The sequence below is a fragment of the Zeugodacus cucurbitae genome, chromosome 6 (assembly GCF_028554725.1).
Source record: "Zeugodacus cucurbitae isolate PBARC_wt_2022May chromosome 6, idZeuCucr1.2, whole genome shotgun sequence".
NCBI classification, from domain to species: domain Eukaryota; kingdom Metazoa; phylum Arthropoda; class Insecta; order Diptera; family Tephritidae; genus Zeugodacus; species Zeugodacus cucurbitae.
Window position 1 is genome coordinate 141,930 of NC_071671.1, and position 12,154 is coordinate 154,083.

Genomic DNA, 12,154 nt, shown 5'->3' on the forward strand with positions numbered 1-12,154 from the left:
ATCTAGAGCATGGTATATATTTCTCTAGGAATTTTTGCAGTTCCAAACCATGCGATGGGAATGATTTTTTATATTACGGTGTGGACTTAGAATCATCCAATAATCAATAGTCTTTCAGTTTAATAATTTTAGAAAGTAAAGAAATACAGTGGAACTTCCATAACTCGAACTTCTATAACGCGAAGTTCTCCATAACTCGAACTTTTAAATTGGCAATAGAAGTCAAATTTCATTCCATAAATCGCACTTTTCGACCAGGGCATAATAAATACAAAATTTAAAATTATACTATCGAGGCAGAATTCTAAAAGAAACATCAAGAGCCAAACAATAGCAAACTGCAACAAACAAAATTACGGAATATGTAGAATACATAAAACATGAGAAATAAATAAATAAAACTGTGTATAAATCTATATTTTACAGCGTTTAGAAAATTTGTATGTTTTAATGAAAATCGAAGTCTCTAAGTCGAAGTTTTTTGTGGATTATGGTGATTCGAGTTAGAGAAGTTCCACTGTATTGTCTGTTATTTGACTTATACTATTTAAAATTTAAACCCTTTTTAAAGTTGAACAATTTGTTCAAAAGTTGATTTGCACGAACACCAAAACCCATTCTGAAAAATTAAAATCTTTTTAAATAAATAATTTTTGTAATTACTTTTCCAGCAATGTTATATCAAATTAATAGTGCCACTTATTTACTTTCATTTACAAATGGTCCTTTCTTTTATTAAGTTGTCCAGCAATATTTTAAAAGTGAAATTAATTAAAATTCTTATTGTGTAAATCCTCTCATGCAAACATCCTTTTTAGTTGAAGGACAGAAATTAAATTATAATGGTCAGTCACCATTAAACCCCCACTAAAAGGGAAGTTTTTTGTTCGTCCATGATGTTTAGACTTTGCTTTTTTATGAAAGCTTAATGGCGTCCTTATTATTACAATTATTTGATACTGCAGTAACTTTTGTTGTTTCATAAGAAAACCCTACATTGCAGGTAAAAATACTAAAAAAATAAACCTCAACGGCAGAAAAATCATGATGAACATTGCTCCTTATGATGAACAGACAGCGAACATATACGACCATTTCAAAAGCAGCATCTCAATTGTCATAATATCATTTCAACTAAACTTTTATTATTAGAAGAATGAAAGAAAGATTTTACTGGTATTGATAACCTCCTGTTTCTTAGTCGAGTAGAAGGCCGAAAGCATTTTTGTACAGCTGGGTTGCCAGAATTTAGTACAGCGATTATTTTGTTGTTGTTAATTACAAATACCATTACGAAAAATTATAAGCAAATGGAACATTGAGCTTGTATGGCAACGAGTGTTTAACGCGTATCCACATTTTAGCTAAAAGTTCAGAGATTAGCTTACAAAGGCGCATAACAGGTGGTGAGGTTTATATATTGAGGACTCAGGGAGAATATTTAAGGTGAGCCGGAAAGTAAGCTACTCAGTTTCTTGTAGTATAAATTGATTGCGGAGGAATATTTACTTTAAAAATACAATAAAAAAATAAATATTTCCTTTTGGTTCTTCGTTTACAACGATAATAGTAGAAAACCTGTATCTGGTGGTTTACTTTTTATTTTATTTCAAATATGTTTTCCTATCATTTGGCCTAAGCCATGAAAATAATTTTTCCTTACCCATCTTAGTTTCTTTCAGAACCCAAAATTGGATTAAATGTCACTTGATATCATACCGAGCAATATGACTACATACATAAGTACAAAAGTCAGACATAAAACTACGTATGAATCACCTAAAAGTATACTTAGTAAATAAGCATTTACTTAATTAATATGGTTAATGGGCACACCATTAAAGCAAAGAAAACTGTTAATATGATCAAAGCTGTGAAGCTTTTCAGCGTGGAAATGTAATATACATACATACATACATATATAAACGCCGCAGCTAAGGCGCGCACAGTCATTATTTTTCATAAAGAAAAACAATTAAAATAGTTAAAAGCTTTTGGAATATCTACATCGTAACATCTTTTACCCACAACAAATTCAAAGTAAGTGTACATGCATATGTACTGTGGGCAATCCACTTATGTATGTAGCTATGCTAAAGCAAGTAAAAAGAAAATTCTTTACCACCTAGCGTTACATTTCGCAATAAAAATCCGACGTAATTGCGACATCATTGCTATCAGAGGGTGGTCCAAATTATTACAAATGCCTTTGAATACAAAATTCGAACATATCTACGCATACATATACATATGTACATGCATATATAACAACCGAGAACATATCTGAAATTTGTACATATATATAAATATTTATTAAGAATTGTGCTCAGTTTTATTTTATTAAAAACAACCAATAATGTAAATATATTATGAAAGTCGTTTAGTGATGTTGGTTCGATTTGCCACTCTTCAAAGTTTAACTAAACAAAATCAATTACATTTAGATTTTCTCATCAGTGGTGTATTTGAACAGGTAAAAATTCCTAATCAAAGGGATAGGGATAGGGATAGTACTTCTTTTACCAGACATTAATTTTTGCTTTAAACAAGAAAGCCAAACTAAATTATGTAATAAAGGAAGTATCTAAAGCACATTTTAATGTTTCAATAAGATATTCGTTTTAATCATTGTTACCCTTTTGTTAACATTTCACTTTCACTTTCCGTCCGTTCGTTGCAGATCTTATTGTAAGTGTACCTCTGCTCACACTTTCTATAGACATTCATCTATAGAGTTTCAATTTTCTAACAAATTGTTAACGTTAACTTATGGTCCTTTTTGTGGTTGGCTAACAAACAATTGAGTGCTTGTACAACACATACAATAGGGTGGCTACAGAAGCAAAGAGGTAAAACGGAGGTAGCGTGTAGGAGTAAAACGTTTTGGGTTAACTAACACATACATATATGTACGGCTAGAGCCAATACTTATACATACATGCTGCTTCTGGAAGCCTTTTTTATTAATGTTGAAGCAGTAGTGCATAGCATCAGCCATTTTTAGCGTTGTCATCATTTTCCGTTTTTTGTACTTGCCACCGTGGTCGTGCATGTGTTGGCGTTGGCAGAGGGTCAATTTCGTGTTTATCGCTTTATTCACATCTATTTTCCAATGTCACTTCTCGTCCACACATCTTTAACCACCAGTTATACAGCTGTCCCACCCAGAAGATAACCACAATTGCTCTACTTATTTAGTATAAAGGGTATTTTTATTTGGCCACCATAAGTAGATAGTCCTCGTAGTAAAGGATAACATGTGTGAGTGTTCATTGTGCTGGTTGAAGTTTGTGCGGGTAAATATCTCAATTGGTTGAACCTAATCGAAATTTCAATGAAACGTGAAATTATATGACATTGTCATCTTACTTCATGCAATGATATTCCATTCAGAATGATTTTCACCACAATCACTTTATATGGGCAAATACCTCTTTTTGCCTTGTTAGTTATTTCGATTTTATTTCAGTACTTTTATATGTTTTATGCACCTTTAAGTATGTATGAAATATGATTTTATTTAGTCGTTACATACTATACCGTGTAACCCAATGGTTTTGGGGTGAGAGTGATTGCGTTTGAACCTTATTTTCAACATAAATTCCACTAATAACACTGTGATAGTAAAAAAAAAGACAAGACCAAATTCGACGGTTTCCCCCTATTTCCTACGAATCGAACTGCATCATTACTTTTTTGAGTTACAATCATGGTTTCATACAAAAATTTTTGTTGAAAGGTTCTCAGAATAAGTCCGTCTTTAAGTTCTTAGATGACTGTAAACCCCAAAATCAATGTTTTTTGTGTCCTTATAGCCAATATGTCGAAAAAACTTAAATTTAATCCATTTTTTTTAATGTTTGTTTGTATTTTTGCTTACTTCTCTATCACTTTTTGTCAAAGTAGTATTTGACCAAAAATTTATTTTAATTCTATTTGTATACTATCTATATACCGACTCCGTGGTTACTTTAGAATTATGTGAAGCAGCAAATCAGAATAGAAAATTCTGACAGCACTCCGGTTACCCACAATATTATTATTATTATTTTTTTAAGTCTACGAAAAAGTAATGGAATATTGCCATATTTAAAGATATAGGAGTGGAACTACTAGCAACATTATAGTATCTTGTGCCACAAGCAACTGCTTCACTAACAGGGGCATTGTTTCAAAGTTTTAGCTCGTTACCCTTAAAACCAGCCATGCTATTTTTTGAACTACAAACAAGAAAAAACAGCGGGTGATAGCATTTTGCCAAAAAAATACAGGAAACTACCTAAGTCTGTTCTAAATTATATGCTGTAAACACTGATGATTGTAAGAAATATTTATTTTTAGATACACAACTGACCATTGCCTACATACAAATTTGGGAGCATTACATAATCGACACATTGAAAGGCATTATAGAAATGGAATGTACATATGGTTGTGCTATTTATTGGTATTTTTATACTCGAAACAAGTGCAATGTATTGAAATACTCGTTGCTGTATACACCTATCTTATCACCAATTTTGTAGAACCACTGAGAGACAAGCCAAAAGTAGCCATCTAAGAAGATAAAAATAATTGCCACAAATGTTTGCATTTCTGAGAAGTAAACGAGTTTTCAGTTATTTATCCATCGATGTGAATGTGTTAGTACATGAATAAAAAAATTCACCTGCTCGTCAAAAGTTCTAATTGTACATGTCCAAATTTTCGTATAACATTGCATGGCATATGCTTATATAAGTTAAATATAAAAAGGAATACTGTAAGTAAATCAATGTGTTGTTAATGGAACATATAAGAAACTATTTTATATCAACAAATTGATGTTTAATTAAAACTAAATGTAACTACTTTTCTACAATCCGACCACATTAAAAATATTATATCAACAATTTTGAAACGGAACAGAAGTCTCGACAAACCAACTAGACGCCATTGATTGCATAAGAAACATTAATTTTTGATAATATTAATAAAATATTAAATATCAGATAGGCGTTAAATTTTCAATCGAATTGCAAATACTTACGTCCATTAACACTTCATCGATAGTTAATTGACCAGCAATTATGGGCAATATGTCATTGATATCAACGATTATTTCGTATTGCCTTTAAACACATGAGACAACAGGAAAGTAACCCTTTTTCGCCGACTACTTAACCTCATCATTAAAGGTCAAACCATTATTTTCATCACGCAAGCGCCGCTGCCATGTATACGAAAACAATTAGGAACAGAAGAGGGTTGATAAATAGCATTATATTGAATCACTGCAATTCAACCCTTTCGAAATATATTAACCGGTTTATTTCGATATGTATACATAAGATATATGCATATAAAAAGAAACGCACTCATACCCAGTCATGTAAACAAATTAGGAGAGCAACGTTTAGTTATCTCCAAAAGTCACTGGGTATTTTCTGTTTTATTAAAATATTTTGTATCTAAAACCTTATTTATATCGATGAAAAACTCTAAAATATGACGTATTTTCTCTTTACTAGTGTCCATCTTTGACCCCTGCTCAAACAATTCTGAGTAAAACTATCGTAAAAGTGTCTGAGCATTTTTTATTACAAAATTTTATCTTACTAAAATTTACTAAATTACTAAAATCATCTATTGGAAAAATAATGACTTACTATTAATTATTTATTTTTCTTTAAAAAATAGCACACTTCATCCGTACCTGTAAAAGCACGTGCATTCGAAATTAAAAGGCTTTTAGAACTTGAGTGGCGTTGGCATGCTTAGACTTTTTAATATCCTTTTACGACGTGTCTCTAATGAATAAGTGAAAAATAACTAGATAATTCACATCACGCACTTAACGCAAATCATGAAGGAAACTTAAACTCAATTTTGAAGCTGTTGGTTTTCTGCAAAAAGATAAATTTCGTATTGTCTGTTGTTGATTTGGGTTGTAATAAACGATTATACCATTTTTTAAATTTTCAACGTCAATATGTAAATCTTGTTTAGTAAAGAAGAGGGTCAACACAACTACAGCAAGCAAACGAATATACTCGTATAGGCGTTCGTTCCTTCCTGCAAAAAATAAACAAACATGCAGAGGAAAAAGTAAATATTTAAGAGAACGAATGTACAAAAGAAAACGAGAGTCTCATCAACGTTTTCGGACAGTGGCAATCGTATCGCTTCCTAATATTTCATGGCGATATCATAAAGTTTTCTTTGAAACTTAAAGCCATTGGCTAAAATCCTTCAGTTATTTCGCTGTGGAAACACCCCAACCAGTCGAAAATTTCACTACCCTAAAAAAGCTCTCTATGTAATGGTGGATTTTTAGGATCGGCAAGCTAAGCAGTAGCTACCAAGTGATACGGCACGTATTTCAGGTCAGCAGAGGATAAGCTACTTTGTGTGTGTTGTAGTAGGGGCTGATAACACACAAAAAATTAAAAATAAATAAATGAAATTCTAAACAAACATTTGTTCATCACTAGTAACAACCAAGCATAGACAACCGTCCGACCCCCGAAGAGCATACACTTTTAATTTTACTTTAATTTTTTGCTATCGTAGTATTATAAATTTGATTGTAAAAAAGTAGTGAGGTTGCAGGCGGACGATTGATGTTTGTGGCTGCTATTGACAGTTCTTTGCTCAAAACTAAGAAAGCTTATGACATCACTCAAATCTTTCTAGTATGTCGAATTGGATATATTTCAGTATCTCGTACTTAAAATCACTTGACAACTATGAGGCGTCAGGGAACTCACGCCACTCACTCGTCATCTTAATTATATCTATAGATACGCCGAATAAAGAGAAAGTTAATGGTAACTATTTGGCAGGATTTTTAATTATTTTTACATATAAGTATTGTATATCATAATTTTTTTTACATTTGGAAAATATCAAGATATCAAAAATCAAAATTAGAAACAATGTACACATCTATTTTTGTTGAGATACCTAATTGTAAAATACCGTTTGTATTTTAAGATAACCAAGTTTCATCGCGTTATTGTATACATTTAAAGTGTTATTACTAGGTAATCAGTACGGCGATACATTGTATTTCTTTCCCGCTGATACCGAAATGGCATACATTCAGGTACATGCATATAATTCTTCAAATTTAACTTCTGCGCCACTGAATGCAAGATAATACATATTCAGTAATTCGAAACATATATAGAAAAAAACACGTAGCATAATGGAGGAAATACTGAAATGCCTAAGGTTTCAGAAATTAGGGTAGCAGGTGTAACTTATCTAGATCAACTGGTCAACTGAATTTTTGCTGTTAACCACAAATATGTTAACGAAACAAAGGATACTAAAGTTATAGTTTATTAGACCTTTAATTGGATAATTAGGTGTCTATTTTGGGTCAACTTCAATTTTTTTACGCACAACTCTTCTCTACGAATTTAATTTACGGACATCTAGTTTTTTTTCCTTTTACATACTTTAAATTTTGAAATAACAATGAAGATCATTTTCTTTAGGCTCATGAACTAATTTAAATAATCAGCCCCTACTTTCTTACTTAAAAACAAAATTAATATAGTTTAAAATATGTATACTTATATATATTCTTAAGACTGACACTACCGCTTGTCTTATCTAACAATTAGCAAGCTAGGCAACTCCTATAAATTTTAATTTTACTATTTTTTATTGCTTTGAAAATTAAGTTTATGGTTATCAGATTTTAAGGACTTGCAATTTGTTACACCGTCGATTTTTTCAAAGAGAATTAAAAATAATACTCTCTTAGAAACTTTGTTGTGAAATTATAAAAAAAATATTTCACCTTTATTTAAATATAATCCGAATTATGAAAATTCACAGAGTACAATTAAACTGAGATTGAACATGAGTCTATTTTTCAGAAACTGCTTCCGTCAGAACTATGCTTTACAAACATTTGCACTGCATTTGAATCTTATGTCACTTGGCAAAAGTCATTATTCGTAAATAAACGGTTTTTGACGCCTAGATATATAAATTTCTCACCGATTGACGAATAGATAAATTTCTCAAAGAAATATTCAGTATGTACATTTATGGGCATCAAAATTGTAGAAAAAATTATATATAAATGTACTTAGATGTTAGTAAATAAGTCCTTGCAGTCAAGTGAAAATGAGGGTGGAAAATATCAACCAAAAAAGTAAGAAACGTATTTAGCCTAGTGAGTACATGTGAACGTAATTTTCTTTTCTGATGTGGCATTTATCATTCCCATCTTGACTGAATTTTTTCTCAACCAACAATTTGACATAGCATTTACCGAAAACGTCTTCTGCCCATTCGTTCATGCGACCAGTTGGCTAACCATTCATTGCACAATAATTAAAAACAAAGACAAACGATGATGGCTATGCAAATGACAGCCAAAGAAACGTTCATAATTTAGACCATCTTCAACTTTCATGTCACCAACCACAACTCAGTCCAAGTTATAAAGAATAAAAGGACATACAGTTTGCCTATGGCTAATTAAAAGGAGACCGTATACGGGCGAAGTGATGAAAAGGCGAAAATTGAAAGGCAAACTTTAAATAAACGAAAGAAAGGAAATTCTCGCTGATTTAATTCAATGTGAACGCAAAAAACATTCTAGAGTAATAATGTCCACGGTCGCTCACGATAAGAGGCCATGAGAAAGCAAAAAAGACAAAAGGATAACATTATAAATTTTAATTTCGTATCACCCGCCGCTCTTGGCTATTTAAAATGACAAGTGGTTTGAGAAATGAAGAAAGACAGCGACGTTTCTGTCAACATTTCCTACGCAATTTCTCCGCCGCCAACACCGAGGTAATAGCTTTTTTACATTCTTCATTAACAAAGTCCATCGAAGCGGCTTGTGTAAATGCTTTGTCTACACATTGGCTGGCTAAGACGTCCTCTGCTGCTGCAAAATTCTGGAAAAGTTCCAAAAAAGAAAACAAAAGCGATAAAATAATTTGCGTATTTCAACTTTTATTTAACATTTTGTGCTTGAATTTCGCCATTGAAGCGGCACTTAAAATAAACCGAAGAGAGTAAAGCCTCCCATCCTCTTGGCAATATTTATACCAAAATAGCCTTTATTTAATTTAATTTCTGCGTCCTTTATTAGCATAAGAGGTTTTTTCATGTACAGTATAGTATCATAGATATATGTACTTCTATATGTATATTGTATTATTAACGAAATATTTAAGCTCAGGTGTGTATAGGTATAATGAAGGCGATATTATGCAGATGATGACAATCACAATCACTTAAGTAAATATGTACATACATTTTGGTGCACAGAATTTAGTATTCTAATTTACAAAGAAGACGGTAATATTCAAAAATGCTTGTGGTCGTATAAAGTTAGGGAGATATTTGATATCGAATATTACTTTAATATATTAAAATAAATAAAATTATAAATACTAAGGTTAATCATGTCAATATTTGGTTTCTTTGGTTAAATCTGAAACTTTTTCAAATATTTACTGCCTTAGATTACGTTGACGTGTTACCGAATACCAGTGGTTTTACGTTCATTTAGTATGGAAATTAGTTAAACTCTGATTTGAAAATTTTTAGCATACCAAATAATAATCACTAGATTATTTTAACAATTATATATGTATGTATGTATATTATATGTATGGTTTGAAAGCAGAAACAGTAATGAGTGCAAATATTTGTTTTCATATCCATTAATCACAACCCAACAAAATACTTTTGCCAATTTAGTTTTTGGTGGATGAACTTTCATAGGTAACCGATAAACTCTAATTTTTCAACATGTTATATATAATATTATGTCCGAAAATGATGTTTATAAAAAACTCACAATGCTTAGCATCTTTTAAACTGCAATGCCTAATCAGCATTATATTTGGCGCTTGTGTCATTCATTATCAAACGTCCACCCCTGTGAAACACTCTTCATCTGTTAAGAAAAATTAATATTGGTCACGAATTTTCATTGTTTATTTCTCTATTCCTTCTACAGTATTCTTGTCCTGCATTTTATTCATTTTTCTGTCCATTTGACCATTATTTCATTTCATTTTTTTTAAATACATACTGGCAATTCACTCAGCCACCACCAACTACTATTTGCTATGTACATATGTATGTGTGTACATTTTGAAAATACTCCCAAAAGCCATGATATTTTGTTTTTGTTAGCTTTTTCCTTTTAGCCGCGAAATATCCTTTCAACAACATCGAACTTTGAAAGGCTGTTGAATCGGCTAAGTGTCCTTGCTCTTCGGTGGTGATTTGCTGACGAATGCTTTTATAAAATTCGAATATTGTAGCCGTTGTCTTTTCTTAATAGCTGTTGAACAATGCGACGTTCGACAATATTTTCTATTAAAATTCCGCTGCATCCCTCGCTTCTCCTATAAACATTCTTTTCGTCACCCACAATTTTTGTCATAAACATAATCATCATAAACATTTGTCATAAACATGGTATTCCATTGAAAGTTGGAAATCCTAATATTAGGTATATGCGAGCTAGGTAGGCCGATTTCAATCCTTAAAAACGTATGGTCCGATTTCGATGATTTTTAGAAGGTAATGCCACACTATAAATGCAGTAATTGTGCAAAGTTCTGTACCGATATCTTTACTAGTGCTTACTTTATATATTTGTAAAGTAAATGATTCAGTTCGACTTCATAGTTCTGGTATATAGGAAGTAAGCATAGTTTTGATTCGAAGTGGTATATTTACATAACATATCAATGGGATGCCAGGAAAATATTACCAATCGAATTTCATTGAAATTCGTCGAGTAGTTTCTGAGATATGGTTTTTGACCCATAAGTGGGCGGGGCCACATCCATTTAAATCTAGTTTGTATACCAATTTGAGTGCAGCCCTTCTGTACCATCCTTACTGAATTATAGCATTTTTTGATTTTCAACATAACCTTTGTATGAGAGGTAGGCGTGGTAGTACCTAAAAGAAACGACTGTAGAGAGTTTGGTTGATATAACTCTAGTGGTTTATGAGATATGTACAAAAAACTTTGTAGGGGGTCCGATTTCGACCATCTTCGAAAGCAACCTCCCTTTGGACATGTACTAAGTTTGATCACGACATCTAAATTTTTACTCAAGTTACAGCTATTTATAAATTTGCAACCAAACTCACAATGATATGTGTAGTAAATATATACATATATGTATGTATATGTACAAAGCAAAATGAACATACTCTCGTAGCATCTTTGTTGCGAGAGTATAAAAATATGAGAAAAAAGGAACAAGAACAAGGAACTGATAAATTACTGAAGTGTTGGCTCTTGTTAATGTGATTATTCCTGTTTCCAGATTTCATGAACTTTTTAATGAAAATTTCTGATCCATGCTACATCCTTTCTTATAAACTCTTCAATCATATGTATTTTTTTATTTATAAATTTGCAACCAAACTCACAATGATATGTGTAGTAAATATATACATATATATGTAAAGCAAAATGAAAATATGTACAAGCCACCCACCCTGACTCGTTGATGTCAAAGGACAAGTATATAAATATACGTCTGAACACATGTGAACTGGACAACCGGTAGAATTAAAATCATCCACCCCAAGAGATAAAACGACTCAGTATACTCAAGAGGCACCGTAACTTTGCCAAAAGTATGTTTTTTTTTGTTTTCATGCCAAAAACCCTTCACAACCCTTCTCATATACGCACCCACACAAAACTACGACGGAACCACCCCTTTTTCCTACCCTTTTGTTCATAAGCAGTGTATGGAGGGTTGATCTAGCGCATTTATTTCCACATACTACGGAGCAGAATTTTCAGGAAAATTGCGCAAAAATTAAAGCTTTTTGCCTCAAAAATTGATACAGTCACACAGGCCAAATGGCTCGCTCCGCGCATTTGACGGCACACACATTACATTTATCCCTTTGTATGCAGTCGGGCACAGCTTCTAGGCCACACACTGAACCCGATAATCATGGGCGAAGCAGCAATTGGAGACACTCATCACAACAAACAGCATTCGAAGCAACAAAAACAACAATAAACAGTTACAATTACGCACGCACGAGTTGAGAATTACTAACACACATTGTTATCCTGTCGACAATGCCGATATCTGGCACATTTTTATATTTTTAATCAACCCATTTTTTGAGATTTTTCTAAATT